Raw genomic sequence first — 26977 nt, forward strand, 5'->3', positions numbered from 1 at the left:
AGCACAGTGCCCACAAAATCTAGACTCCTGACAAACCAAACATCCCCTTTCCAGCTGATACTTTTTATAAACATTGTGTTGATTCTACTATGGAACTCACACAGAGAACTTACTGTGTATAGTGTCCATGGTAAAAAGAGTTGAGAAGGTGCATGGGACTAAAGGGGAAGTGGCCCAGGGAAGATAGGTGGACAAGAGGGGAGAGAAGGAGGGCAGAGAGAGGCTGCCACTAGAGGGTCCCTGGGTCAGAACCCAGAGTAGTGGGTGGGCTTGGGTTCCCCCCTTCCCTGCCTGCACTACACCTGGCCACAGAGGAGCATGGCTGAGACAGACTGCAACTTGCCCTGAGGTGAGGGGCTAGACTTTGGGGTTGTGGTTGGCCACTGAGGCAGGTGCAAGCTGAAGGACTGTTGTTACCCACCCCACCCCCCAGAAGGGGGTGAAAATGGAGTAGTGGGCAGTGTCCTGAAGCGGATGCCACCGAGCAGGGAAGAACATGGGTTCCAAACCAGCAGAGCAGACAACAGGTGAGACACCACATGCAGAAGGTGCTCCACATCTGACAAGAGCTAATTCCCAGAGCAACCAGCAGGAGGCGCCAGGGGTGGTGAGTCCTGACCCCATTACAGGATGAGACTTAGGTCTAGGCAGTTTGTGTTCCTGTGTCTGAAGTCTCAGCGTGAGAACCATAGGGCAACCCTCTAACACAAAGGTCCTCCGGTGGATTAAATTAAAGTTGTATCCTTTACTGATGCAGGAGAACTGTAATGAGGCAGCAAAGACTGGAGCAGGAGCTCCTGTAGCCAGGGAACTGAAAAGAGAAGTCTCTGAAAGGTTTTCACAGTATGACATGCAAACTTACCACTTCATAATTTCTCCACATGCTTAACCTGTGCAAATATCAATGTTGAATATTTGCTACAGTTGTTGAGCCTATAATTAAAGTTTGATGTTACACAATGAGGGTGATTAATCTGTTGTATGTAGCATGCTTCCACAAGGAAGGTCCTGTTGAAGATGTGGAAATATGTTGCACAGGCATTAGTGTAAGGTTAATAGTTATCCCATAATTTGGTTTTCTTCTCCCCCCCCCTGCTTTTAAGGGGTTATATTGGAGGGTGCTTGCACTTAACTAAATTAATTCCTTTAAACCAATTGTGGTGGTATCCGTGGAATAGGAAAAAAAAGTTATTTTATTTCTCTCTAACTTAAATTCACCATTGCCCTCAGTTTTCCTTCCCTCCCCCCTCACCCACACACAATGGGGAGTACAACCATACAGCTGCACATACCAACTTAGGTGCAAAAAGCATTATTTTTTTCAGTATTTTTCTTTATGCTGGTCTCTTGTGACTGAAGAGTGTAGTAGCCTCCTCCATCAATAAAATCTCCCACTGAGAGTCTAAATGTTACTGATCACGAGGGTAAGATTCACAAACATTTATCACAGCAAGCAGAATTTCTCCTTTTCAACTGCTACAGCATTGGAGGGACTGTCCCCCCTTTTCTGTGTTGCTGTGTTGTTTTCTACTATTTGTGTGACTGGCAAACATCACCAGTTTAGAATCTAAAACTTTTCATGCAATGTTATATTATCTATACTATTAAGATGTACACAGTATGGTTCTCTACTATAGACTGAATAGGGTCGGTAATACAAATAATGAAGAATTTTTGTTTATTTTTCATTTTTTGTTAATTTTTTTCTTCGTGTCACATATTCTTCATGTCCATAATCCAAAGGCAGTAATCAATTTGAAGGAAAAGTATAAAAGAAATACTCCCTGTATAAAGCAAAATAAAACCAATGTGAGGCATTCAGTATCTTATGACACACAGGACATGTACAAACTTGGGTGTATGAAGTTTGGCCCATGAAACTATTTTTAGACATCTAAATAAGTTACCTGATTTTCAAGAACGATGAGGACCTCTCACTGACGCCAATGTGAGTTGTGGATGCCCCATGCCTCTGAAAATCAGCCTACTTATTTTAGTGCCTAATTATGGAGTAATGTTTCCATTCCAGCATACTTACCATGCCATCATATATTCTCTATATTTGCATAGGATAACATCTCTTTTTCTAAGAAATGTTAATAAGTTAGTCAGCAGATACCTATTATAAAATTCTTTCCCCGTTCAATTCAGCCTTCTTTAGGTGAAATGTGGTTGATGAGACAATAAATCATGAATCTAATTTAGCTGCATATACATGTAAAGTGTACATGTAAATTTTACAGAATTTAGTGAAGGGTGGAGGTTATCCAAAACTACAGTAAACTAGATGCAAAGTTAGGTGGCCAAAATAGGCCTGTAAATTTTCATGACTGCTTTGTTACTATTAATCTGTAGTATATTTTGAGTAGGTATGACTTTGTGGATTCTGACTGATATACACAGAGCAGGAGTATAAAATGCTACAAATACATCTAAGATCATAAAACAAAACAGAACAAAACTCTGAATGTCTGAGAAATCTTGACTGTGTCTATAATGCAATCCAAGTGCAATCAAAGGCATGCTCATGGTTTATGCAGGTATAACTGCAACATTACCCATCATCTAGCTAGCATGACTACAAAGGCAATGAAGATGCAGCAGCACAGGCTTGAGCACAGACTAGCAATGTGAGTATATAGCCAGGGCCCCTTGGATGTCTTGAACTGCCCATGCCACTACATCTTCACAGTTGTTTTTAACCATGATCGCTAGATTAGATTAGCTACCTGAGCTGCAATCACACCTTCGATTGCAATGTAAGCTTGCCTAGTATATGATTTAATTAAAGACTGTATTGAAATGCATGTGAATAAAAGTAGAAGAGTTACAATTTTGTTTTCAAGATTGTAGTTTTTGTTTATTTAAAAAAAAATGAAATTCCATGATCAGGTATTCTAAGATACACCGTGAACAGAGCTCTGGTCTCAGCCTACATGTACCTCATGAATTGGACAACTGAATATTCAACTACTTCTGTCAAATGCCGCTTTTCTTAGCTACAAATCATATAAGCTTAGTGCTAGTATTTAAAATTTCCTGTGTGTCTGCAGGGTAATTTTCAACAGCTCATAATTTACGGAAAAGAGAACTAATTTTCACCAGACCTCTCAAATACATCAGAGTTGCCTAAATTGTTGCTTGAGAGAATGCTAATGTACTGTACTAACTGGTCATCTCATTGTAGTCTGTTGTAATGCAAATCATTGTAGCATCAATAGAATATGGGAATGGGTGAGAGAGCCTTTTGTATAATTAACTGATGAATCTGATAACTATCTTATAAACACCAGGATCTTTCAGAAATTCACATTTTGCAATGAGATAGTGTAGTCACTTTGTAAAGAACAATAGCAACCCAGGCAGATAAAGTGATAGGATCAGACAATTTTGTCTGCATTGGCACTTTTGCAGTTGAACTGATTATAACTCTTATTTTTTAGATGATTTTTTTGAGTAAACCCATCAAATATCAGGTAGCAATAATCAAGAGAAAACATACCTGAAACATGAAAAAGTAAGTCAGAGGTAACAGTCAATGCCTTTGCAATTCCAGAGATAGGCACGGTTACAAGTATATATGGAATTGTTTATTGAATGAATGAATCTGTGATCAAAACTGAGCTCAGGATCAAAGAAATTGACTTCTTTTCGGAGCTACTATGTATTCTGAGGAGCTGCTTAATGACTACCGGTGCCACCCATAGTGACCAAATGTCTTAAATACATCAATATATAATTGAGATTTAATTTTAGAGACACTTCTACATCACTAACTATTTGAAAATTCTTAAAGGAATAACTAGTTGTTTAAAAAATATGTGCATATTGCCAAGTTAAAAAAACCAACTACTGTGGTTTACTACTGTGGTGCCAGTGCTGGTGTCCCAGTGAGGTTTTGCTCAAGTAAACACTTCATGATTGGGGCCCATCATTTTGAATCTGTTTTTATTGGCTGTATACAGAATACATGACATGAGCAGTGATATAAAAGGTTGCACCAGATTGGAATGGCCATGTTACCCATAAGTAGTAAAGCAAACATAGGATGAGGTTAATGCTCACTATTGTGCTCCAAGCCCAGAGTCTGAAGTGTTTAGGATTTCCTGCAGAATTCCAACTACAAATCATCTAAGTGACTGTTTAAATATATTTCATAGGCTCTTAACTCTTAAGTCTCTTATCCTGCTCTTCTAAATATAAATGAGTAGTTGCTCATTGAATTCTTGGTTGCTGATTTAAAGAAATTAAACCATTTTCAGAGATTGAAAAATCGCTTCTATATATCAGTGTGGAGACAGAATCAGAGCTAGCCAGATGCAGAGACAATAAAACTCAAGATGTCATTAATTGACTAGAGAAATTGAAATGAAATTGTCCTGTTAGTCCTCACATACAGTGTGTGGGAGAAATACCAATTGTGATGTGCTCTGTGATCCTCAGGGGTCTAAGACACTAATAAATGAAAGACGTGAGTGATAACGAAATCCATGTTATGGCTCCAACCACTCATGTTAACTGATTAACCACGGGAGTCAGCAGTGATGGAAAACATATGATCAAAAAGCCAAATGAAGCGATAAATATAGAAATGTAACTGTGAATTGGGAAGCAGTGAACAGAGGGTAGCCGACTACACTGTCTTCTTACATGCTATGAGTGCTTTTCAGCTTTAAACAAACACCAAAAAACATATCACCAAGCCTAAGGCAAACACCACATTTTAGGTCCGATCCTGTGTGACATTGTACATCAATATGAAGCACTACTGCATGTTATGTTTGCTGCATGGAATTTTAGTCCATATTAGTAACTGAACATAGAGCTCATGAAATTGAAGTGTTGACACTAGTGAGAGACAGGCATAGTAGAGGCAGATATTGTGTAACTTCCTATTACAGCTTTGTCAATGCATTGAAGTCTCCTTTTGTATTATAAAGGACATGCGACTGGAAGGAACCTCCTGGGTCATCAAGTTCCAGTCTCCTGTAATTACAGGACATTAATACATTTATCAAGCTCCATATTAAAACTAGTTTGTCTCTCCTGCCCCTCAGCTCCTATTGGAAGGCTGATCTAGAACATCACTTGTCTAGTAGTAGAAACCTTCTAATTTGTTCATGACCAATTTATACACATTTGTTTTTGTGTCTGTCACGGAGTCTCCAGGCAATGCGCTGGAACTGCTCCCCACAAAGCCAGTCAGGACTTTGGGGAGCCTCCTCTCACTCAGAGCAGACTGTTTTCAGGGCAAGAAGCTCACACGGCTTTACCTCCTGGGTCTCTCCTAGGAGCATTCAGCATATGCCTCTCCGTGCGCTTCCCACAGTGAGTTCGCCCAGGCGGGGTCCTGGGGAAGCCACCGGGTCCTGCACCCCCACTTCACAGTCAGACATGACTCTTAGCCAGCCAGTAAAACAGAGGTTTATTTAGATGACAGGAACACAGTCCAAAACAGGTCTTGCCGGTACAGACAACAGGACCCCCTTTAGTTAGGTCCATCTGGGGCCTCAGGGAGGCCATAGCCCCGTCGGGAGGCCCGAGCCCCATCGGGGCTCCCCTCCATTTTCCAGCCATCTTTCAAAACTGCCAAAACCCCTCCGGCCCCTCTCTGGGCTTTGTCTCTTTCCCAGGCCAGGAGGTCACCTGATCTCTTTGTTCTCCCACACCTTTAGCATCCCCTTGCATAGGGGAAGGGCCCAGGCCATTAGTTGCCAGGCGACAGAGGGTCGGCCATAACTGAGGCACCCACACAGTATTCAGAGGAAACATTAAAAACAGTTCCACTTCATCACAGTGTCAATGTTGTCTTTTTAGCTTAAATAGCTCTTCTCCCTCCCTGGGTTTTATCTCTTGATGTATTTATAGAGAGCAATTGTAACACCAACAGACCTGGTCATCAGCAGGCCAGATTGAACTTGGGGCCTTTGGAGCTTAGTGCATGAGCCTCTACTGCATGAGCTAAAAGCCATATTGCTGTTAGCTAAGCCTGTAGAGAAGACTCATTAATCTCTTTCTATGTAGTCTTGGTGCCACTAGATGGGACAGAACACCACACGAAGGAGGTGTGGTTTACACAATCATATTCCCTCTCAGCCTTTGTTTTGTCAGGCTAAACAAGTGAAGCTCCTTTAGTCTCCTCTCGTAAGATAGGCCCTCCATTCCCCTGATCATCCTAATAGTCCTTGTCTGAACATGTTCCAATTTGAATTCAAGTTTCTTAAACATAGGTGACAAGAACTACATAGAGTAGTGTAGATGAGGCCTTGCCAGTGCCTTGTACAATGGCATCAATGCTTCCCTATCTCTTCAGGAAATACTTTGCCTGATACTCCCTAGGGCCGCATTTGCATTTTTCATGGCTGTATCACATTGGTGGCTCATAGATCAGCTAATACATCCAGGTCATGGTCCTCCTGTTTCCAAATGATGAGCCCCACTTTATAGCAGAAATTTTTGTTATTAGTTTAGTGCATGACCTTGCACTTTGTACAACTTGACTCTAACAATGACTCCCAACTTTGTGTCATCAGCATACTCCTATTTTTCTGCCAAGATCATTAATACAAAAAATATGATCAGTCCCCAAACCAGTCCTTGCAGAACTCCATTAGTAACCTCCCTTCAGCCCAAGAGTTCTCTTATGCACAACTCATTGTAGATTCTCCTTAAGCCGACTATTTACCCATCTTACAATTCTTGCACTGATCCCCGTATTTTTCTGTTCAACAGATAATTTCCTATATGGGATGCTGTCAAATGCTTTACCGAACTCCAGATAGAAAAGACCTACCACATTTCCCTTTTCTAAAATATTGGTTATTTTAGCAACAAAAAGGTATCATGTTAGTCTTATATAAGATACCCTTGATAAATCTATGTTGAGTTGTATCCCATTTTACATTTGCCTCCTGTCGTCAGTTATTTCCTTGAAAATTTCCATATTAGTGAGGTCTAACTAAGTAGTTGTCCAGTTCACTTTTTCCCCTGTCTTAAATATAGGTACTGTACTACGTTTGCTGTTTTCCAGTCATACAGTTTTACTCCTGATTCGATAAAACTATTATAAATCCTGGCTACCGCACTTGCAATTTCATGTGCCAGTTCTTTCAGTGTTCTGGGATGGAAATTATCCAGTCCCCTTAATTTGAGCACATTAAACTCTTTGAGTTTTGCTTCTACCTCAGATGTGGTAATTTCCATTCTTCTTTGAGTGTCCTCTACATAGTCCCACTCCTGGGATACACAAACCAGTGCTGCTGGGATGGTGGAAACTTCTGGTTGCAATGACCGTTAGGGTGCTCACTCATTCCTCCCACACTCCCCCCCAGCATTTGAGCATGTTTTTAGGGCATGGAGAGTGTGGTGCCCATTGCCACTTCAATTCCTTCCAACCACAGCAGTGAAAGGACTTGAACCTCTCCAGATCTCTCAGGTCCATTGCTAGATAAGTGCTGTCATAGGTCTTCTCCCCCACTTGGAGCTGTTGGGTTCCAAGATGGGGACCTGCATGGACTCCTCTAAACTAAAATCCTAGTTTAGATCTGGTTTTCGCTGCCACCAGTTACGTTTAAAGTGGATAACACACTGCCTGTCCCCCAAGCTTCCCCTGGGGAACCCAGATTCAAACCCCTTGACTCTCACCAGAGAGAGAGAAACAGCCAGTTCCCCGCCCCCCCCTTCCCTCTCTCCAGCCTGCTCCAGAGAGATTACACACCGAGTCAAATCCTTGACTCAACACAAAGAGGGACTCACCTCCCCCTCCCCTTCCCTAGTCCTGGAGAGAGATACTTTGATTCAAACTCCTTGAATCAAACAAAGAGGGATTCACTTTTTCCCCCTCCCCTTCCTCTGAAAATCCAAACAAGGGAAGAAATCAATCAAGTTCTAAAAAAGAAAAGATTTTATTAAAGAAAGAAAAAAGTACACTATCTCTGTATTACCAGGATGCAAAAATACAGGGTTTAACTTATAAAAACTGGAGAGACTTCCTCTCCCTCCTCCTCAGCATAATCAAAGTAACAGCAAACAGAAATAAAGAATTCCTTCAGCAAACACACAATTGCAAATATAGAAAGTAACTTAAAAGACTAATCCACCTTTTTAACTAATACTCACTATACTGGATAGTAGGAAATACTCCAGGAGAACTTGGAGACATGTCTGGCATCTCTTAGATCCAAAGAGAGCACACAGAGCAAACAAGGAACACAGACAAAGCCTTCCCTCCACAGAGATTTGAAATTATCCTGTCCCTTGATTGGTCCTCTGGTCAGGTGTTCCTCAGGTTACTGAGCTTATTAACCCTTTACAGGTAAAAGAGACTTTAACCCTTAACTATCTGTTTATGACAAGTGCCTTTTAGTTTTTATAGTTAGTTTTAGGCTCGTTTAGATTAGGACTTTAGCTTTAAGTAGAATATTCATGAGTTCCAGCATGGCATAGCCCGGTGCTAAGAAGTATGGGTTTAAGAGGTGTACATCATGCCCAGCTGTCTTCTCAGTGTTGGACACACACATTTGGTGCTTGTAATGCATAGGTGAGAATCACCCTCAGCACACTGGGCTATCTGTAGCCCGTTTGCTCCTTAAGCTCAGAGGGAGAGACAGAACAGACTTCAAGCCCTTCCAGAACAAGGGGCCCTGTCAGTCAAGCCACTGGGATCCAATAATTCTAATGGCTCTAAAAGCAACGGTAGGAAACCTAAATTGGCTCTGAGCATATCCCAATCCAAAAAAAGCATGAATAATGAAATCTTCCACCTCAGCACCACCCTCCAGTTTCAAATCAATGGAGTTTCCAGTGATCCAGCTCCAAAACGGTTAGTCTCCATTATAACCAAAACTGGAGAAAGACCCTGAGGATCCAGATAACTTACCAGAACCAAGTACGTTGGTTCAAAAGGAAAGAAAGCATAAATTAAAATAGACCTCGGGTAGTTTTTCAAACTATTTGCATCATGCAGATGCAAGACCTAAAGACATAAGACCTCTGGATCACTGCAAGGTATGGATTTGAGGAAAAGGCCATTGGATCCAAGCATGACAGGTCATCTGCATGTTATAATGGTTCCAGGCCAGGTTTCTTCAGACCCACATCTCAATCTTATCTAGCCACATCCCTTTGCTCTCATAAGAGACAGGACACTGAGGTGAGAAAGATCTCCAGAGTCCATATGCACACCACCTCAGACTCCAACTAGCTCACTAAGAAAGGCCAAATCACCTCTCTCCATGTTTCAGATTCCTACTTCAGTTATCTTCCCTACTGCTTCAGTATCCAGGTTTGGATCCACAATCAGATGTTGAGCCAATTGCAACATTTATATCTAAGACCCAACCATTTCCTAAACAGAGTCTTCCTCCTCTCTGCCCTTCCACTTATGGATCTCTTGTGCAGGGATTGCTAATCACACTGTCTTGGTTTTGTAATAGCATCAAGGGTCTGATTTTTGCACAGACCTCAGTGGGGGAGTGCTGAACTCCCTCAAATCCCTTGGAATTAAATGGGACTTGTGGGAAAAAATACATTTTACAAGATCAGGCCTCAAATGTTAAATGTATTCTCATTTGATTCAGAATGTCTTCCTGGGCTTTCAGAAGACAGAGGCCAGTGAATTACCCTATTAAACTGTCTCATCCTCTAAGCACTACAAACTGGATAAGCTCCCAGTTTGTGTTAAACTACATAACCATCTTTTTGTGCTCAACTAAACTGGGGTTCTCTCCCCTGGGTGCCCCATGTACCCAGAACTGTATAGGGGAGAGACACCCATCCGAGGGAACTAGGAGCCATACAGTGGCACCCCTCCCACCATCTGTGTGGGCTTTGGTAAAGAAACTGCAGAAGAAGCCAGACAAAAGCTGACACAGGAGCTGCAGAAAGCAGTTCAAGCAGAGACCAAAGGACACAGATGTCATCAGACTGCTTTATGCAGTTCTCACTCTGAACATTCTATTCAAGGAACTGGCTGGGGACTTATTTCAATATTTCCCTTGCTTTGTCTTTCTGTCTGGCTAATTCACTTCAAACATAATCCTACTGAAATGCTTTTAGTAACAAAACAAAAACAAAAGACTGCAGAACTAACATGACATTTGCCATCATTGCATTGTTCTCTTGTCTTGTATAAACTATCCCCATCCCCTTCCCTTTGTCTGTCATATCTACTTAGACTGTAAACTCTTTGGGGCAGACACTGTCTCTTGTTCTATGTCTGTACACTGCCATGGCACCAACCAAGCAAACGACAAAGTCAGCACTGCAATTAGTGCCATGAAGAACTGCAGAGCCCCTGGATCTGATGGCATTGCTGGTCAAATATTTCAGTATGGAAGTAAGACCTTGCTGAGGCAACCACATGGACTCTCTATATATGTAGTACTGAAGCTATACCTCAAGACTTCAAAGATACCACCATTGTCATCATATACAAAATGAAAGGTGAAAAGTCATACTGTGTCAACTACACCATCTCGCATTACTCTCCATCACTGGAAAGGTTCTGGCCAGAGTACTCTTTTATTGTCTGCTATGCAACATCACTAATCACATGCTGTCAGAGTCACAATGTGATTTCAGGCTCATGCAAGAAATGACAGACATTTGTAGCTAGTCACATGCAGGAGAAATGCAGAGAACAGCAACAGGATATTTACATTGTCTTCACCAACCTGACTAAAGCATTTAACACCATTAGTAGACCTGGACTTTGGCAGCTATTATGAAATGTTGGTTACCCAGAAAAATTCACCAACATTCTGACACTATTTCATGATGGAATGCTTGGATGAGTCTTCACAATTGGTGTTCTGTCTCACCCATTTCCTATCACTAATGGTATTAAGCATGGCTACATAATTGGTCCAATCCTGTTCAATCTCTTCTATACAGCAATACTTGATGATGCTACAAGAGATCTGAATGCTAGTATCAGGATATGTTTCCAGTCCTCTGGAAAATTATTCAACCCAAACAAGGTGTTATCTTCCATAAAGGTCTTTGAGGCAATTATTCACGAGCTGCTGATGCCGATGAGGCATATGCTCAACAAGAAATACAATTGATTTTGGACAGTTTCACAGAGTCTGCAAAAAGATATGGGCTCACAATCAATCTGAAAAAGGCAGAAGTCATATATCAACCTGAGCAAGGGAAACCACAAACAAAATCAAAAGTCACCATCAGCAACACACAGCTGAATGCTGTTCAGACTTCTGCTATCCTGGCAGCACATTGTTGAATGATGCTACTGTAGACAAGGAGATGACAAGTCACATCAACAAAGCCAGTTCATCATTTGGCAGACTACCAGGCAGAGTCTAGCAGTAACATGGTATTAAGCATCAAACCAAGCTACAAATTTATAAAGTGGTTGTACTGTCCAATTTGTTGTACGGCTGCTAGACCTGGCCCTACTACAGGCATCACATCAAGCTCCTAGAAAAGTACCATTTATGACATCCATATGCCATAATCCACATCAAATGTCAGGATAGAGTTACCCATAATGAGGTTCTGGAACACAGCCATTCCACAGGGATTGAAGCCATACTTACTATATCACTGTTACACTGGGTTGGTCATGTGTTGGGGATGGATGACAGCAGAATGCCAAAGCAGTTGCCGTATGGCGAATTGAAAGTGGATAACCACACATGTAGCAGCCAGAAGAAATGCTTTGAGGACACACAGAAGCATAACTTGAAGCAGTGCAGACATTGCCAACACCTGGGAGTCATCGGCAACAGACAGATAGTGCTGGCAAGCAGCAGTCAATGATAGGGTCACTCAGTTTGAGATTGATCACCGTATGGATCTTGAGGCACAGAGGCTGAGTCAAAAATAGTGGCAGATTCAGAGGGCACAGAATATAATTCCTTCCTTGATATCGAGCTACATATGCACTCGATGTGGAAAGGACTGCCCCTCACACATTGACCTTTTTAGCCATAATTGTACTCATTGTCAGCCTCATCTTCAGTCATGAAGGACAACAGTATTGCCTAGCACAATAGTACTTTGTCATTACATAAGAGTGTAAATAGTTTAGCAGCTTTTTATGGCCTACATATTTCTAAAATCAAGTTCACATCTGCAGTAGGAAAGAGAGAAAGAATTTTTTTTTCCCTATCAAGTCTTATCACAGAATTGATTGCCATTGGATGAGACTCTTAGAGAAGGTATATGTGTAAGCAGAGTCAGGATGAGCTCTACCCTGACATCTGGTGGTACATTATGAGGAGTGGGCAAAGGAATTTTAGGAATGTGCATTTGCATGGGTAAACCCACTCCACTTAGCATAACACACAGCAGCATGGGATGGTTATTTTCACACTGTGGAATCCCCCCCTTTTTTGTTGGGGGGGCAGAGGAAAAAAAAGTGCTGTTACCTTAATTATGTGAATGAGGAACTATGAGACTGCTTTATGACAGAAATGACTCAACCTACATTAAATAGTACTTGCTAGACAAGGGATATGGGTTCCAAAACCCAGTGAATTGAGAGAGGCTGGGGACAGGTATCTGTACTTGGTGGTGCAGGCTCCTTGTGTGAGCCAGAGGCCCCAGTTTTGCCTATGCCTCTCTCCACTGTGGAATGTCAGAGTTAATTTTTGATTCCCTTAAGAATCTAGATACAGGTTACTGAGCTGAACTCGCTTTGGACCAGTAGTGCACTGGCACTGGGCTCCCCTACTGTGAGCTGAAATCACTAAGAGTTGAAATCACTGGAATTGCTGAGTTAAGAGCACTGAGTACTGTGCTAACCAGTGGGGGAGCCTGAAGCTATACTGTGGAGCAGAGCAGCTGGCAGAGTGGAGCGAGCAGTTTCCGAGGACGGCTGGAGCGGCTCACAGGACAGCTAGTGGACCAGAGCAGCTGGTAGAGCGAGCAGCTGTGGGACGGGTGGAGCAGCCCACGGAGCGAGCTGAGCAGTTGCGGGATGACTAGTGGAAGCAGAACCCCGTGAAGAGGCAGGGCAGTTGTGGCCCCCCACAGAAGGTGCCCCTGCTACCGAGGCTGGGGGAGGGGACCTCTGCAGGTAGACTCTCGAACCCCTGCCTCTGGGGCTGCCTGACCTGGGACAGAGACTTTTGGATTGTGGGACTTTGGGGTTGCTGGACTCAAGAGACCAGAGAGAAGGACATGGCCCAATTCCCTTGGGTGGGTCTTTGCTCACGGTTTGATCTATGAACTCTAGCTGAGGTATTTTCCCAATTTAATGCTTGTTGTTTACCTCATGTAATTAAATCTTTTCCGCTACACCAAGACTCTGTGCTTGCGAGAGGGGAAGTATTGCCTCCTTGAGGCGCCCAGGGGTGTGTGTAAGGTTTTCCCAGGTCACTGGGTGGGGGCTCGAGCTGGTTTTGCATTACATTGTAGGGAAGGGACCCATATGTATTGAACCCGGCCCTTGCTGCTATTGTTTCGGCCTGGCAGAAGGGTTACATATGCAATAGACAGACAGTGGTTGCCTGAAACACCCCCACCTCTGAGTGGGTGTGGAGCCCACTGGACATTATAATAATGGTTTACGCTGATTCACTGATGCAGGTGGCTAATTACTAAAGTTCATTGTTTTATTCAAATGCAAAATAAAACAAAAAACAACCTATAAAGTGAAATAAAACAAACAAAAAACCCCCTCACCTTCAGAGGTGGCTCGTGCAGCTTTTTTCCCATGGGGTTGGACCCCGCTCTCATCTCCAGGCATTAAGAGCTGGCACATGGGGTCATATCACTGCTCAGATTTGGTCCATCCACCTCTCCATCATGCATTTTTGAGTGAGTGGCACTATGACCCCGTGCACCAGGTTGCAATGCAGCTCACTTAAATTTGGCCCATCTGCCCTCCCATCCTGAAAGAGGGCTGGAGGGGCCATACCTGAGTGGCTTTGTCACAGGAGCATGGAGTTGAGCCCAGTCCCACAGAACAAGAACTGTCACTTGGGGGTGAGTGCATAGTGGGTTTGCTCTATAACTCCACTGGGGATAGTACCCAGCCCTCCCAGGGCCCCCCAACACCTCAGGATTTCCTACAATCAAACAAAATAAAATTAAAAAAAAATATGGAAAAATCTAAACAAAAAAAAATTCACGGGGCTCCACTCATTACCACACACAGATTTAAAGGAAGTGGGGGTAGTTGTCTGTGGGAAATAGGATCTAGGATGTGGGCTGAGAAGCTCAGAAGGAGGAACCCTACAAGCAACAAGCCTGAGATGAAGGTTTGAGTTAAACTTTGTAATTTTATTATTGTTATCTGTATTTAAAACTAAACAGTTGGGAACAGGGTGAGTTTAGACTCTACATAATGTGTAGACTGTGTTTCCCAGCAGGTTGGGAGAGAGAGAGAGCAGGTCGGCTCATTATCCAGAAGCCAATAAGAAATATAAATGAAGGGGGTTGGAGATTCATGCTATGAGGGCTTAAGAAAATCACTAGGATTATATGAGAAAAAGAAAACTAAAATGTTACATGGCAAACTTGTGTATAATTCTGAGGGCAAGAAATAGGAGAGTGCAATGAATAGGCTGAAAAACAAGCAAACAATAAAGAATAAAAATATAAAAGGATCAGTGATGAGGTGTACCAACCCCACACTGGCTAGACAGGGTTAATGAGAGCTTGTTGGCTCAATCAGCCCTGTCCTGCTACGTCTACACTAGGTACCGAGCCTGAGGGGAATGGTTAAAAGGGCTGAACCCAGCTCAGCTTGGAGGTTTTCTGGAAGGGCAGCAGATTACTGACTCTCACTCAGTGAGAGAAAATTGGCTGGACCCAGAGAGCTGACTTGGACTTCTAACAAACAGAGCTTCCCTGCTGGAAGCAGGGAGTCCAGAGCAGTGGTGAAGGTAAGCTGGAGGAGAGGAGTCCACCCAGGGTTCTCTGCACTTGCAGAGAGGCCTGCAGGGAAAAGGAAGATTTCTGCAGGGTCAGAGGGGAGCGGACAAAACTTTCCTTAAGCAAAATCAGCTGGATGTCTGCAAGTGCTAAGAGGCTCTGCACTAAGGCTGGAGAAGAGATCTAGAGAGTCTGCTGGCAATACAGTCAGTCTGGGAAGAGGCTTTAGGAAAAGCCCAAGATGGATTGCAGCTGGCAGCAGCCCAGAGAGGCAGCAAACGATCTAGATAGACAGGCCTTGACTGTTCATTAGAGTGTCCCTGGACTGGAACCCAGAGGAAAGGGAGGGTTAGAGTTCTCCTACTAGCTCACCAAGGAAGGTGGTGTGGAAACCTCTGGACATAATGGGTAAGGAGGACTACTGAACTCCCTGAACACCAGAGGTAAGAACTAGGGAGTCTGGAGTCAGACTTAAGGCCCAACAGGCGATTGATGGACTATTTGGATTACTGGCTTACCCAGAAAGGAGTGGGCTATGTGTAATGTGGCTGGAGGACCAAGTCATTAGAAGCTGATTGGTCATAGCAGCAGCAGCAGCAGATTCACTTGGCTATGATGTAGCTTGCAAGTCTTCTTCAGCAAGAGTCAGTATGAGAGGATTTAGATTGCTTAAATGCCCCAAAATTACATCTTCCAGCCTCATTTGTGGTTGGCCTTGTGCTCTGTTTCCTTCAACCTCCGTAAAAGCATACCTTCTTCTGTATGTTGGAAATGACCCTATCATTACAGTCATCTTATTCTCAACTGGCGCGTGTCTGCAATTTGCTGGGATTATCTACCTACCTTTTTATTTGTGACAAAATCAAACCAGTGGATGTTAGGAATACACTGTAATTTTTGACACTGAAAACTGTTTCCTCTTCTCAGCTGTTTTTAACAGACATGTTTAGTCTTCATCTAACAAAGCTGTCATCGCTACTGTATTGAACACTTGTATCTTAGTTGTCGCACAGACGTCTCACTACCCAAACAGAGGGTTTTAAAGATGCCAAAATGCCACTGCTGCAAGATCAATCTGATGCATGAATTATTTGAATCTAGAACCTCCTGATATCAACTGACTACCCAGACAGATACAACTATTCACCCATTCAGTGTCATTGCAATCTGCATACAGTGTTGGCCATTCATTTTTATTGTATAGGAAGCAGGCATATCTTTGATTTTTATCACCATTGATGTTAAGTCCCATAGATTCCGCAGTTTTTTGCAGCTTTATCAGCATTAGTTGTAGTTGGTCAGTAGTCTCTCCAAGTAAGGCAATATTATCCTCATTCTTGAGATCCTCTGAAGATGAATCTTTAAATTTCACACCTTCTACATTGGCCTCAATCAGCTTTGTCATCACATAGTTTATTAGAACATTAAATAATGTCGGTGAAAGATTGCATCCCTGAAGTTCTCCTGTTTCTACTGAAAACCAGGCTGTAATGCAAGCATTGACTCTCACACAGCTAAATGTTCTGCGGTACAGTTCCTCCACTACGCACACTGAGTCCTCAGGCACCCCATGCTGGCTTAGCAGTATCCACAAGGCTGATCAATGCACTGAGTCAAAAAAGTCTGCAAAGTCTATAAACATGATGTTAACTTCCTTTTGTCACTCTAGTCTTTTCAATAACATCCTGCAGAGCGTATATAGCATGGATTGTAGATTGACCTATGTGGAAACCATACTGGTTGTCTCATTTTTGGGCTGAGATAGTATTTCAATTGGTTCAGCTTTGTGATTGTAAACACCTTCCCTGGGACTGACAGCAGTATTATTCCCCTATAATTTTAGCAAGCTGATTGCTCTCCTGTTCGGGGAAAAAAAGGGATGGTGCCGCCCCTTTTCCAATCTTCTGGAAAGTGATGCATTTCCCAAGCTTTCGAGACAACTTTGTGAAGCCAATGAACTAATCTGGGCATCCACTCTTTAGCAGTTATGATGATGTCAAGACCAGGAGCTTTATCACTTCATAACTGTTTGACCACAAGCATCACTTCCTCTAATGTCATTGCCCTGTTTTCTGCTGGGTTCATTTTTGGATTACGTTGTAATTTACATCTTGGTGCGAATCACTAATTCATAAAAATGTTCATGCCAATTCTTATGTTGTGCATCAATATCCTGGTAGTATTCTCCATTTTTGTCCTCATCTGGAAGAAGCTGCAAGAATAGATGCCCAACTGGGGCTTTCAAAGTGTCAAATACACATTTCTGGTCATAGGTTTCCGAGACTTCTAAATGCACTGTGCCATACTATTCCACCATTGATTACAATCCTCTCTTTGCTGACTTGACTGACCTTTCAGTGCATCCCTTCTGCACTGTGCCTCTTTTTTTTCTTTCCCATCATTTGATGGCATCATCTGTTATTTAACGTTGATTAATTCCAGTTGCTTTCCAGCAATCTCTGTGACGGAATCTCAAATTAAAGTCCACTCCTCCTTCATAGTAGACAATACAGAATATTTGTTGGAAATCGCTACTGCATAACTATTACTGATTGCTTCATCATGAAGCTTATCAACATTGAAGTGTTTCAGAAAGAGGCACAAAAGGAGTGCCTGCCATGCCTAACAACTAGCGGGGATATTGGTCACTTGTACAGAATCTGAGATGTTTCTTTATGTACTGAATGAAGATTGTGTGATATGGTTAGGGCTGGCTCCAGGCACCAATGGAGGAGGCATGTGCCTGGGGTGGCGCATGCTAAGGGGTGGCATTCCCTCCATTTTTGGGGCGGCACAGGGGTTTTTTTGTTTGTTTTATTTTGCTTCGGCAGTTCGGGCGGTAGTCCGAGCGGCTTTTTTGTTTGTTTGTTTGTTTGTTTGAGGTGGCAAAAATGGTAGAGCCGGTCCTGGATATGGTCAACAAAGGGAGCAATAGAAGCTGAAACTTTGAGTGTATTTAAAAAGTTAAATAGCTATCACAAGGAATGCAAATGACTGCTTGTGAACAACAGGTAGGGAAGTGACAAATAATGTTCTCTATCCAAGCAGAAAGGAACAATGGAGTGTATCTGGAGACAGACCATCAGACTGGGAAAAGGTCTGCAATGACTAGCTTCGTGAGGATAGTGAAAAATACTATACCTGAGGCTTTTAGATATTCAGCCTACAAAGAAAGGGAAAAGAAATTTATTCACATTAGTTGAAAAGGTTTGGGATCCATTGAAAAGCATTTCTGCCAAAGTTTGCACTTAACATGAAAACAGGTCAGAAGAAGTGAAGTCAATATAGCTATAGAAAGAAAATATCTATTTGCAAAAACGAGGAAAACAGTCTACAGTCTGCAGACATGTTAAATAAAAAGGCTGTATTAGTTTGGTTCTGGTATTATGAATAATGATACTATTCAGCCAGCTCATCCTTCAGCAAGTGTGAGGACTTCCAAAGGTACCTGTAGAGGAAAGGCAATGTTAAAGTATCCCTGAGCTACTGTTGACATGTTGGACAGCTTGGACAGTTTAATCTCTCTGATTCTACAGGAAATGCTAGCTTTTAAAAAAACACAAAACTAAAACTACTTCTACTTTTTTCAGAAAGCACCTCCTGTTTTATTCCTCCCACCCCAAAATTTTCCTGCAGTTGTAGGACTTTAATCCATGTCAAACACACATTTATCAAGAGTATTACTATACACTATATTTAAAAAACTAAAAAACAAACCAACCATATTTTACAAAGTTATTGCTATTATAAGTCACAATTCACCAGTAACCACATTACAGTATTTGAGGTATCACATCTATTTCTGTATACACAGAATAGGAAATAACAGTAGTATCTCATATCCCACTGTGGTTAAACATGAGTTTTAATGTCAATCTGTGTAAATATACTATGTGAACTTCATTTTTTCCCAATGAAAAGTGTTAGTATCTTAGCCACTCAACAGTTTTGCACATTAAAGGAAGTTTCTTTATTCTAGTTCTCTATCTCATTCTCTGTTTTATGCAGGTGAGAAAGTTAACCTGGAATCTCACTTCAGTCAGCTGGGAGCGGCCAGATTTATTTTCCTAGAAAGACTTACCAGTCTACTTTACTCCTAATTCTTTTCTGGGAACTTGGATCTCTTTTTTGACAAAAGCAAAGGAGGACTAGATTCACAAAACACCAGGGATGGCCTGGCCCAATTACTATGCATTGTTGTTATGAATCACTGGGCCAAGGAATGCGAATGAGAATGATTTTGTAGCCCGGGGGTGTGAGCGTTCAGCTAGAATATTAGAGACCAAGTACAAGTCCCTGCTCCAATGACTAATCCATTTATAAAGAGTGGGTAGCTTCAAGAGGACAGACCAAGACAGGCACATAACAGAATAGCTAAGTAGTTAGGGCAGTTTCCTGCAATGTAGAAAACCCAAGTGCAAATCCTTTCTTCATATTAGGGACAGGGAATTGAACTGGGGTCTTCCACATCCCTAATCACTGGGCTGAAGGTTATAAGGGTGTCCTACTATTCACCCCCAGGTGTTCTGTGAATCTAGTCTAATCTTTGGAGTACTCAGCATTGTGATCTTAATAATGCTTTTTTCCTGTGGATTTACAAGAGCACTGATAAAATTCAGTCATGTGGCCTAATGTAGACAGAATTTCACAGGGGCAGCAAAAGGCATATCCCTGACAAAAAAAGCCATCTATATGCCAAACTGCAAATCCTTGCTCAAAAGCATAGAATCATACCATAGTAGGACTGGAAGAGACCTCAAGAGGTCATCTAATCCAGTCCTCTGAACTCAAGGCAGGACTAAGTATTCTCTAGACCATCCCTGACAGATGTTTGTCTAACCTGCTCTTAAAAATCTTCAATGCTGGAGATTTCACAACCTCCTAGGCAATTTATTCCACTCGTTAACCACCCTGAAAGTTAGAAAGTTTTTCCTAATGTCCAACCTAAACTGCCCTTGCTGCAATTTAAGCCCTTTGCTTCTTGTCCTATCCTCAGAGATAAAGGAGAACAATTTTTCTCCCTCCTCTTGTAACAACCTTTTATGTACTTGAAAACTGTTATGTCCCCTCTCAGTCTTCTCTTCTTAAGACTAAACAACTCATTTTTTTCCCCAATCTTACCTCATAAGTCATGTTTTCTATACCTTTAATCATTTTTTTTTTGCTCTTCTCTGGACTTTCTCCAATTTGTCCACATCTTTCCTGAAATGTGGTGCCCAGATCTGGAAACAGTGGAGACCTAATCAGCGCAGAGTAGAGTGGAAGAATTACTTCTTGTGTCTTGCTTACAACACTCCTGCTAATACATCCCAGAATGATATTTGCTTTTTTTGCAACAGCATTACACTGTTGACACATATTTAGCTAGTGATCCACTATGGCCCTCAGACCCCTTTCCACAGTACTCCTTCCTAGGCAGTCATTTCCCATTTTGTGTGTGTGCAACTGATTGTTCTTTCCTAAGTGGAGTACTTTGCATTTGTCCTCATTGAATTTCATCCTATTTACTTCAGACCATTTCTCCAGTTTGTCCAGATCATTGTAAATTTCAGTCCTGTCCTCCAAAGCACTTTCAACCCCTTCTGGCATGGTATCATCCACAAACTTTATAAGTATACTCTCTATGCTATTATCTAAAGCAGGGGTCAACAACCTCTGGCACGCGGCTCACCAGGGTAAGCTCTCTGGTGGGCCGAGCCAGATTGTTTACCTGCCACGTTGGCCGGTTTGGCTGATCGTGGCTCTCACTGGCCATGCTTCGCCACTCCAGGCCAATGGGGGCGGTGGGAAGCCGCGGCCAGCACATCCCTCGGCCCCCGTGCCGCTTCCTGCAGCCCCCATTGACCTGGAGTGGTGAACCACGGCCAGTGGGAACTGCGATCGGCCAAGGCTGCTGACGCGGCAGGTATACAAACTGGCCCAGCCCACCAGGGTGCTTACCCTGGCGAGCCGTGTGCCACAGGTTGCCAACCCCTGATCTAAAGCATTGATGAAGATATTGAACAGAACTGATTCCCGTGGGACCCACTCATTATGCCCTTCCAGCATGACTGTGAACCACTGATAACTACTCTCCGGGAATGATTTTCCAACCGGTTATGCACCCACCTTATAGTTAAGGCTGCGAGTCTGTAATGGAGGTCACAGAAGTCACGGATTCTGTGACCTTCTGGGACCTCAGTGAATTCTGCTTCTGCAGTGGTTGGTGTAACTGACCGAGAGCCGCCTGAGCAGCTGGGACAGCCCCGGGGCCGGCTGCACCAGCAGTTGCTGAAGCTGGTTGGGGAGCCTGGTTGGGGAGATGTTCGGGGGGCCTGTGGCAAGCTGCAGCAGCAGCTACTGCAGCAGCCCCAGGGCCAGCCTCACCAGCCACTGCTGGAGTGGCCCCAGGCAGCTTCCAGAGCAGCAGCAGCAGCACCGTGGGCTTCCCCCCCGCAAAGCAGCAGCAGTAGTACCCTGGGCCATTCTTCCCCACCCAGCACCAGTACCCCAGGTTGCCCCCCGCCAGAGCAGCAGAGGAGCTCCAGCTGCCCCCCGCCCGAGCAAAAGCAGATCCCTGGAGCTCCCCAGAGCAGCTGTGTCCTGTGGCCCCAGAATTAACTAAGATTTAGTCAGGGGTATTTATAGTAGAAGTCATGGACAGGTCATGAGCCGTGAATTTTTGTTTTTTGCCCATGACTTGTCCATGACTTTTACTAAAAATGCCCATGACTAAATCTTAGCCTTGTCGTAATTCCAGCTAGGTTGTATTTCCCTAATTTGTTTATGAGACAGTCATGTGAGACAGTATCAAAATCCTTACTAACGTCGAGATATATCACATTCACTGCTTCCCCCTATCCAGAAGGCTTGTTACCCCGTCAATGAAAACTATTAGGTCGGATTGACACAATTTGTTCTTGACAAATCCATGCTGGCTGTTAGTTATCATTTTATTATCTTCTAGGGCTTTGCAAGTTGATTGCTTAATTATTTGCCCCATTATCTTTCTGGGTACTGACATTAAGATGACTGGTTTGGGATTCCCTATGTTGTCCTTATTCCCCTTTTTATAGATTGGCACTATATTTGCTCTTTTCCATTCCTCTGGAATTTCTCCTGTCTTCCATGACTTTTCAAAGATAATCACTAATGGCTCACATATCTCCTCAGTCAGCTCCATGAGTATTCTAGGACCTATTTCATCAGGTCCTGGTGACTTGAAGACATCTACCTTCTCTAAGTAATTTTTAACTTGTTCTTTCCCTATTTTTGCTTCTGATCCTACCTCATTTCCAATGATATTCACCATGTTAGACACCCAATCACTGTTAACCTTTTTAGTGAAAAACAAAACAAGAGAATCATTTAGCACTTCTGCCGTTGCCACATTTTTTATTATCGTTCCCTCCCCACACCCCATTGAGTAATGGGCCTACCCTGTCCTTGGTCTTCCTCTTGCTTCTAATGTATTTGTAGAATGTTTTCTTGTCATCCTTTGTCTCTAGCCAGCTTCATCACGCTTTCTGACTTGGCCTTTCTAATTTTTTTTCCCTACATTATTGTGTTATTTGTTTATATTCATCCTTTGTAATTTAACCTAGTTTCCCCATTTTTGTAGGACTCTTTGAGCATGGGGCAGTAGACAGTCTTAAAAAAAATCACCAGAATATTTTAATGTGTGCAAAATAACTTATTTTCCCTAGCCTCATTCTCAGAAATGGCTGAACCATTATGCTTGACATTTTCAAAAATATTTTAGCCTCACGCAGATCTCTGACATGGAAAATTTCTATGCAAGTGGTTAAAGTTTGGCAAAGATACATCCAACTGAAAACAGGGTTTTATAATGGGAAGCATTGGGCATTCTGAATAGGTAGAGTGGTACCAGCCTAGCCTAATGAAAGTTGAGGATTCTGAGGCAGAGCTGTTTTAATCTTGTCTATATTTTTAATAGATTGATCTAAACTGAATTTGGATCCAGCATTTGTAGGCGTTGTTAATTTCACAATTCTAGGAATAAAGTTTAGTCACACATTACCCTCTGTTTTTCTGAGATTCTGATTGTTCTCTTTCCTTATCAGCTGGTGCGCAGATTACAAACACCTGAACATATTTGTTAAAAGGCTACTGTCAGGAAGGGGAGCTTGTTTGTGATTAGTTGCTTTAATATTCACATCCCTAGTAGGAGTTGGTTGCTGTTCCAGGATATTAACATATTTCCAGCATATATGTCATTTGTGGCAGCAGGTGTTACATTTTGATCATTGGCTTCCATTTGTGTGTTATTCATCTGGATCATTTCAGTCTGTTTTCCATTTATCTAAGTGATCTTTTGATCTACTTAGTAGTTTTTAAACACATACATATAATTAATTTCCTCGGCTTGTTATCCTGTTTTCAGTTTCATTACTTGTGGCTATCAGGATTAGTTCCAGATTTAACAGTATTACATTTCAGTTCTTACTAATTTGTTTTAAATGTCTCTTTGTTCCTGTCTTTGTTATTCTAAGTTATTGATTTAAGATTTTTTTTTAATGCTAGGCTAGGAAAAAATTACTATGGTGATTAGGTGATCTATCAACAATTGTGCGGCTTGCCCTCTTTTTAATAAACTTTCTGACTTATTTGAAATTCTTTTTGTTGACTTGTTGAAATAAAAGTTCTCACAATGTGGAAAAACCTGCCCTTGCCTACTTCAGCTGCCAAGCTACTGCAGTTTTATGTTTCGTGTTCGTTTATTAAAATGCGACCACTCAGCAAACCATCTTCAATTTTAGCTGCATTCAGCTGTATTGCACTCACTCCTATCCAAATTCTTTCTCCTAGAAGCCTTTTGAAGGACATGAAATCTCTTTCAGTGAGTAAGAATAGCTAATGTTGGCTTACTATCAAAGACTACAAAATCACAATAAAAAACAGCTTTAAAAGTCCCCATTTTTTTCAATGTGTTCCCCCAAATGATTCATCAGTCCAGTGCCCCTCTGAAGTACTCTGAAGCTGCATGTTGTTAGAGGAACAAGGGAAAATTAATCTGAAACAAAAAATTAAGTGTTAGACATTCTCTTGCTTTAGTGTCTTTTCACTGGTTTTTCCTCAGTCTGGTAATGTAACTTTCCATTATGAAAGTCACCTCTGAAGACTGTTCTCCTTTCTGTGAAGACACAGAGAGGAACTTTATTAAAGCAACTATTCAACCAGCTGACCTTCTTCATTCTAATTGCAACTGGCTTATATGTATTTATCAGGAGGGAAGAGCTTCTCTTACCAAGACAGATAATTAAAACCTCAGTCGTTCAGTGGCCTATGTCAGATACTACTTCAAACCTAACTTCATTTTTCAGGGAAAGATCACCAAGTCCAAAAAGTGTAAGAGCAACTCACAAACCCAGTTTCAACCATCATTTTCTTAGATTTCTAGCTGATTTTGGGGTGGGAGTGACAGATATTGCAACCATATACAGTATCTTTATGGACCACATTGTATTTTAATGTTTAAAACATGAAAACCTCAAAAAGCAAATATACTGATATGGGCCAGACAGAACGAGCTGTAATGTATTCGTAGCCCTTTGAATCGATACAGGTGATGTGCATTTGTCTGTTTCTTGGGGCGGGTGATAGGTGAGGGACATAATCTGGAATCGCTCTGACTGATTAAGGTAAAATCCCAAGGCTAGCTGTGTAGTAGATCCCCACCCTCGGAAGCTTAACCTCCTGGTGAACAGGAGGGATATAAAGCAAGACGTTACGTATGAAAGGTTGAGTTTAAACAGACTAAGGGTGTTTCTTTCGATTCAGCAAATGGATGAGACATTTGGTCCTAGGGCAGCCCCCACCCTTGTGGAAAGGCTTTTGGGCTACAAGACTCCCCATATGGAAGATGGGCGATTCCTGGTATATTTAGTGAGCATCTAAATCCTTTTATTGCTTTGTATATGTTTTCACTGGGATGCTTTTGCTTTAATGTCCTTTGCTTTCGAAGAAAGCAGTCACTGGTAAAAACCCTTGTCTTTGTCCTCTTAGAGAAAGCATTATATGAGTGCTGGCCATTAGGCAGACTGGCTTGCTGGGGAGAGCACAATGAGGTGCACAGGGACTGCAAGGCTAAGCACCCAATCTGGAGGGAGAGAAATGTGGGTCTCCACCTGAGAGGGGTGATGCCTACAAAGCCTGAAACCTTAAGTGGGTTCCCTTGAGGCACCACAGTGGGGGGACACAGGTGGAGTCACTCTGAAACTGTGACAGTGGTGATGGGGAGGAAAGGTACGTGTAATTCACAATAAGCTAATTGATGATAAAACTGTGATGGTATTTTTTCTGCTCTTGTTGGCAACTGAATTGTATGTTATGAACTGGTTCATGCCCCACTTTTGAAACAAACATTCACCATGGTGTGTTATGAAATATATTTTAGAGACATTGGTGAGATAAAACATTATTATAAAACAAAGATCTCCTGTTATTGTATTGAAATATGGACTAGAGCAACAAAAATAGGGCCAAACTCTATTTCTATCCAACTGGTGTAAATCCAGGGTTGTGCCAGTGAGGAAAATAGAGTGGTGGTGCAAAATTTGGCCTTTAGATTTCAATTTATCTTCTCTTATGCTTACAGAGGTCAGCAATTAATCAGATTAACCATGATCTCTATAGTTTAAGCAGCTTAAGTCAGTTGAAGATGGCTCCATCAAGGCTAGCCATGTTGAAAACAGCCCTTTTTAAAAGAGACTGGGGTTGGGACCCTGTGGACTTTATATACTTTGCAGTGGAGAAAGCCTATGGCTGGAGAGCATTTAGCATTCAACCCTGGGTGGAAAGGCCAGCATAGGCCTATGCATCACTGATATCATGATATGGGGTTTAAGTTGTGCATATGCGTTATTTTGGCCCTTTGCTTACAGGTGAATTTCACCTGTAGTATATAATATGTCATAATTAAAAAATAGTATCTGTATCCTGCCCCGTGTCACATATAACGAGTGCTCTTGGCTTCCCTCTCTGAGCTGTTTTCAGCAGTACTGAGATACATATAGCTAAGAACAGCCGAAGAACCTGGGTAGTAGGTTCTAGTTAGACAACTCTGGTGGATTCCAGCATAATAACCGCAATTAACAGCTGTGAGGACCAAAGCTGCAATGCAGAGAGGAAGAGCAGCTGTTGTGTGAAGAGGAACCTGTTGCAAACTGTTACTATAGCAACTGGGAGGGGAACTATTGCTTCAGTATAGAGGAATAGAGGTGGGAGTGTTTCCATAGCAACAAACAGAGCTTTCCAGATCTGGGTAAATTGAAAAAAACCTGCAACAATTACTTCTAATATCAGGCTGGTAATTAGTCGGGTAGATAGGCATATCAGGAGTACCTGTGTAATCACCTACATATATTACCTATTACATTTCTAGTATATAGGAAAATTGCATTAAAGTTGCAGGGTTCCCCTCCCTCCACACAGAAGCTGCATTTGTTTCAATCCCTTCCTATGATTTTGTATTTATATCAATGTAATCAGTTCACAGGAGGAATTGCAGAACTTATTTTTGTTCTTTGGCATATACTCTCCAAAATTTAGCTCATAGCATTGTAGCTGTGGAATCATGTAATACTAGAGTAGATACTTCAGAAGCTGAAACGGAGAGTGAATAATTTTATCTATTTATCACTATCTATGAGTTACAGTTGAGATCAAATGTCCCACATTCATGATCAAAAAATTAATGTTTTATTATCTGTGTGTTGTACAGAAATTACATTTCTTTTGGTTTTAAACATGATAATTTTGGACTGTAACTTAAGAATTGTGTTTGGGTATTTAATTGCTATACATATATGTGTGTGTGTATGTGTATATATATATAATGACTTTCTGAAATTTGTCTAAAGGAAACAAAGGTCTTGAGAAAGAGGCTTTGGTTGAATCCCTGACACTTTGAGCTGTATCTTCAAAATATCTTTAGCTATGGGTGTGCATGGGAAATTAGTTTCACACCATCCGTTTGTACAATCAGATGACAGAAATTCTGTACACAAATCCTCCTTGAATGTATACATTGTGCATAAAAGTGGTTTGCATGTATAGATTCTAACAGGTGAATGCACGAGATTGCAATTTTGCCTAAGCAAATTTTGTGCATATGCACAATTGAAGGGCAGAC

At 42.0% G+C, this 26977-nt stretch overlaps 1 protein-coding gene across 6 annotated transcripts in view; it reads left to right on the plus strand.

Moving 5' to 3' along the window:
* GABRG3 (gamma-aminobutyric acid type A receptor subunit gamma3) overlaps nt 1-26977 on the plus strand; it is a 530126-nt gene that overhangs the window by 265838 nt on the left and 237311 nt on the right. Inside the window, exon 1 of one of the 6 annotated variants that reach the window (XM_039519690.1) lies at nt 14753-14855. The exons of the other annotated variants lie outside the window; for them this stretch is intronic. The gene's annotated coding sequence lies outside the window, so the exon portion shown is untranslated. Of the gene's footprint in view, nt 1-14752; nt 14856-26977 lie in introns of those variants that run through there. 6 annotated transcript variants of the gene reach the window in all.

The sequence above is a fragment of the Mauremys reevesii genome, linkage group 1 (assembly GCF_016161935.1).
Source record: "Mauremys reevesii isolate NIE-2019 linkage group 1, ASM1616193v1, whole genome shotgun sequence".
Classification (NCBI taxonomy): domain Eukaryota; kingdom Metazoa; phylum Chordata; order Testudines; family Geoemydidae; genus Mauremys; species Mauremys reevesii.